This window comes from Mastomys coucha, unplaced genomic scaffold (genome assembly GCF_008632895.1).
Source record: "Mastomys coucha isolate ucsf_1 unplaced genomic scaffold, UCSF_Mcou_1 pScaffold1, whole genome shotgun sequence".
Taxonomy (NCBI): Eukaryota; Metazoa; Chordata; class Mammalia; order Rodentia; family Muridae; genus Mastomys; species Mastomys coucha.
Window position 1 is genome coordinate 32,256,162 of NW_022196891.1, and position 4,974 is coordinate 32,261,135.

Here is a 4,974-nt window from a genome sequence, read left to right on the forward strand (position 1 = left end):
AAAAAAAAAAAAAAAAAAAGACTTGCTGGTCTTAGGAACGTGGGGTTACTCTAGGCAGGCTGGTACCCTTCATGAGGAAACATGAAGAAATGCCCTTGGAATTACAGCAACAGGAGGACCACGGTAGGAATCAGCCTTGATGCAAATGTGCCTCAGAACCACCTAGCTTGGTACTCATCTTCGACACCCAGATGGCGGGTTCCTCCACAGCCATTCACTCAGGTGGGTAAGGAAAGGGAATGAGAGGCCTATTGTGAGGGCACCAGAGAGGCGGGAGTGGGTAGCCTGAGCTGGGGCGGGGTCAGGTTTCCCAAGGGCTGGCAGAGTGGTGCTGCGGATGCATACATGAGCATCCATCCCATGGTACGTACACAGAAACCAGAAGACAGCTTTTAGGAGTCAGCTCTTGCTTTCCACCTTGGGTTCTAGGGGTTGACTCAGGTGGTCAGGCTTGAGTGGCGTGTTCTTTTTACTGGCTAAGCAGTCTCACCTGCCCGTACTTCAGATTTACCTGTCCTAAATACTGGCTCTTCATCTATCCTTCATCTAACCCCTTCTGACTGTTGTCATAAAACTCTACAGCCTGGGTAGTTTGTGACCAACATGTACAGATCTTTCATACTCTGGAAGGCTAGAAGCTCAAGGTTCAGGCCTTAGAACATTCACTGTCTGCTAAGGGATCACTTCCTGGTTCAGAGGCCACCCTTGCTCTGTCCTCACACACTGGGAAGTTGAGAGTCTCTTCCCCATGACCTTATCACTCTTCCAGAGGCCTCAGCTCTCAACCACTGTGCTGAGGTAAGGATTCAGTGTGTGAAGGCCAGAGTTAGAGCATTCACTTTCCACACTGGATTCTATTAGACGCTATAATCCCCTGGGCTGGGCATCGGTGGGCGCTGCTGCTTTAATCAGTCATCTCTGACCAGAAGCTGAGAGCATGGGAAGGGAGAGAGGAAAGCAGGCTTAATGACCAGCCTTTGCAGAGTGGCTGGGAGAGATGAACGAACGTCCCAGGAGTCAGACCTCAGATCTGCCCAGCGCTGGAGGGTGGCTGCCCGCCTGGGGTGAACTTGATCTTAAGCTCTTCAGCTTAGGAGAGCTCTTTACTTTACTCCTAGATCAGGGATTGACAGCTAAGCACGTAAGCCTCCGCGTGGCTCTTGAGTTTTCCCACTTCTCTCTGTCCATTTTCTTCCCTTCCTCCACATTTTCCTTGTAATGTTTTCGTCGTTATTTGCTTGTTTATTTTTGCTTTTTTGTTTTGTTTTTCTTTTTCTTTTTTTGGTTTTTCAAGACAGGGTTTCTCTGAGTAGCCCTTGCTGTCCTGGAACTCACTTTGTAGACCAGGCTGGCCTCGAACTCAGAAATCCATCTGCCTCTGGCACCCAAGTGCTGGGATTAAAGGCGTGTGCCACCACCACCCTGCTGTTTTGTTTTTCAAGACAAGAGTTTCTCCGTGTAGCCCTGGCTGTCCTGGAACTCATTCTATAGACTAGGCTGGCCTTGAACTCCCAAAAATCCACCTTACCCCTACCTCCCATGTGCTGGGATAAGTGTGCATCACCACCACCCAGATGTAAAGTGGTTTTTTGGGTTTTTTTTTGTTTTTTGTTTTTTTTGGTTTTTCAAGACAGGATTTCTCTGTGTAGTCCTGGCTGTCCTGGAACTTACTCTTTAGACCAGGCTGGCCTCGAACTCAGAAATCCGCCTGCCTCTGCCTCCCAAGTGCTAGGATTAAAGGCGTGCACCACCACTGCCCAGCTAGCTGTAAAGTTTTTATCTTAAAGTACTATTATTTTGGATTTGCATATGTATTCATTGTACATATTTTGGGTTCCATAAGGACAGTTTGGTATGGAGCACATACTGTATTCCAGCCATGTGCTCCAGCATATCCTCTTTTCTTCCCTGCCCCTCCCCCTTCCTCTTAGTCCCTTTGCTTCTCCCAGACAGTTTTGCTTTCATTTCCGTGTCACTTATGTATATATACATGTATGGATCCTATAGGTCTATATACAGTCCTAGGCCCTCAAATGTGATACTTACTGGTCTTTTTGACCTTAATGTTTAAGGTTTAAGTTGCTCAATGTGATAATCTCCGATTGTAACTATTTTCCTTAAAAGTGACACAGTTTTGTTCTTTATGGCTGAATAATTTCCATTGTGAATATAAACCATCTTTTCCTTATTCACTCCTCTGTTGAGGAGCATCTAGGTTGCTTCATAATTTCTATTGTAAGTAATACAACAGTAAACAGCGGCATGTGGGGTCTCTGTACTTGGAGTGTATAGGCGGATGGATCGCGTCCTACAATTTTTATGTTGTTGCTGCAGCTTTGGAGCCTCAATACTGATTTCTGTACTGGTTATCCTGGCTTAAGAATGTGTGTGTGTTCCCTTTTCCCTGAATTCTCACCAGCACTTGCTATTATTTATTTTCTTAATGAAAAGAAGCAGCACTCCCATCTGCCCTCTGCCCAGTTTCCCTTAATGTTCAAACTTCACACAACCACGGTTCATTGTCAAAACCTGGAGACCGACACTGGCATATTACTATTGACTATACTCCAAGCTCTCTTTGGAGTTCACCACTTTTTCCTTCAGTGGCCCCTTCTTGTCCCAGGAACCCCTGTTGTATTTGGCTCACCTCCACCTTCTAAAATTCACAACTCTTTTTGAAGACTGGATCCTATGCCAGTGAGATGGCTCAGTGGGTAAAGACATTTGTCATCCGTTTGAGTTGCGTTCCCAGAATTCACACAGTGGACTGAGAGAAACAACTCTTGCACATTGTCATTCTGACCTCCACAGGCATGCCATAGTGCATGCGCGCCCACATGTAAAATAAAACGTTAATTGAAAAAAATACAAAGACTGTAGTCTGCCTTGCCGAGCTTCAGGGGAAAAGGCAGGAGGCATTTGTTTTATTGTCCATTCTAGGTTTGGAGCCTGACTGCTGCAGGTGGCAGGAAGATGGAGAAGATAAGTCTCAGAGAAGGTGAGCCCCTCAGGAGACTCACGGGCTGCCCCCACCTGCAGACTCTGTGGAAACCTTCCTCTACCCCAGCCTGAGTGCCTTCCTGTCCAAGGGTCATTCCAAGTGCAAAGGCTTTGAGAAAGGACCGCCCTAGAACCCTGACAAATAAGGGGAACACAGAAGAGCTGACTGCTTGGGACCCTTCCCCTAAGGGCTGATCAGGTGGCCTGAGCTTCTCCTTTGGATCCAAGCCCAGAACGTGGCCTGTGACTTTAAGACTCAGCCACGCCCCCCACCCCCACCAACCCCCACCCCGGTTTTGAGCACACAGCAAGCACCTTGTAACAAACAGCTGGAAAGAGAAGTTGAGACACTTTGTATCTCAGCAGAATTGTTTCCAAAGAAAGTGTTGTTTCTCTCTCTCGTCAGACTATCCCTGGCGATGCACCCACTGCTTAAGCGCTGAGTATCTTTTCTTGTTTATGACACAGACACTCTCCCCTCCTCTCTCCACACCCTCGGGCCCCATCCTCGGCATGGCCTCTTTTATAGCAAGGATTAGAATGGTGCTAACAGAAATCTGAGTGTTTTCAGGAAGCCTTCCTGCAGCTCCCCTCATTAAAAAAAAAAAAAAAAAAAAAAAGACCCCTGGCAAAGACTTATCTTTCTAGAGAGGTAAGACTCTTGGGAAGACACTTCCAGAACAACAGCATCAGGGGGTGGGGGTGGGGATCTGTTTCCAGACCTCTGTACTAGGGTCAGGACCTCATGTAACTCTCAAGACACTAGTTTTGTGCTCTGTAGTTTACGAGGGTCACAGAGGACTGAATTGTATCCGGAGTAAGATGACGGCGGGAGGCCTGGCTAGTGAGAGGTTAATGAACCCCGGGTGGCATATCCTGGACTGAGAATCGAGGGATGCTGGCTAATGGACTCTGCAGATATAAAACCTTTGTCTTCCATTTTCACTAAGATAGGGTCTTGAAGTCCCTTTCTAACCATAAAAATTGGGACCAGAGAAGAAAATGACAAGAGCAGCAGCTGGGAGACCCTGAACATGTGACCCACGAAGTGAGTGATGTTACCTTCTCAGAGAGCCCTCTGATAGGATTTCTCATTCCTAGGGATCCCATACTAGCCAGCTGGGCCTAGGGGAGGAGACTGGGAAAGTCCGTGGCCCCCAACACACAGATATCTGGTTTGACCCCTCCTTATGTTGTGTTAAGTGGGACCAATCCAGTCCTGGCCCCAGGAAAAGCTCCAGAAATGTTTCTGTTGTTTTCTGTTTCTTGAGACAGGCTCTCAGTGCGTATTCAAGTATGGCCTTTAACTTGGGATCCCCTGGGATTACAAGCATGTACCACCACACAGGGCTAGAAATGGTTTCTGAGTGAAGGGCAGATCCCCCTAATCCTAATACCTCCCTGATGATAGCCACCTGTCCAAGGCAAGGGAAAGGATAGGATGACCTTTGTAGAACCCATCCAGCTCCAAGACTAGCCACTAGCAGCCTCCACTCCTCATCCCCCAGCCCCTAAACTGAAGACACTGCTTCCTGGTACCCAGGATCCTCCAGGCTGCAACTCTCTAGCCTTGCCGACTACACAGTGGCAGTCCAGCATCTGCCCTCACCGATTTCTTTATTTCCACGAGAAGGTATCTATCTGATGGATGATACGCTTGAAGATCAAAGAATACGAGAGAAGGTCCTAGGTCACAAGAATGCCCGGAACTCAGTTCATGGATTATAGGCTGTGATGGTTTATCTATGCTAGGCCCAGGGAGGGGCACTGTTGGGAGGTGTGGCCTTGTTGGAGTAGGTGTGGCCTTGTGGGTGTGGGCTTTTTTTTTTTTCATATACTTTCACTTTTATTTAATGCCTTCTCCTCCATCATCCTTATCACCTGCTATTTTTACCTCTTTTTTTTATTTAGATATTTTCTTTATTTACATGTAAAATTCTCCATTCCCAGTTTCCCCTCCAAAAAAACAAAGAA

At 47.2% G+C, this 4,974-nt stretch overlaps 1 protein-coding gene and 1 long non-coding RNA gene across 6 annotated transcripts in view; one reads left to right on the top strand and one right to left on the bottom strand.

Annotated features, from left to right (window-relative positions):
• Nav1 (neuron navigator 1) overlaps positions 1-4,974 on the bottom strand; it is a 266,750-nt gene that overhangs the window by 201,216 nt on the left and 60,560 nt on the right. The window lies entirely within an intron of this gene.
• LOC116099755 overlaps positions 1-4,974 on the top strand; it is a 9,965-nt gene that overhangs the window by 2,270 nt on the left and 2,721 nt on the right. Inside the window, exons 2-4 of one of the 2 annotated variants that reach the window (XR_004122369.1) lie at positions 108-222; positions 2,941-2,998; positions 3,951-4,048. This is a non-coding gene — a long non-coding RNA (uncharacterized LOC116099755). The remainder of the gene's footprint in view (positions 1-107; positions 223-2,940; positions 2,999-3,950; positions 4,049-4,974) is intronic. The other variant, XR_004122368.1, reaches the window with a different exon arrangement.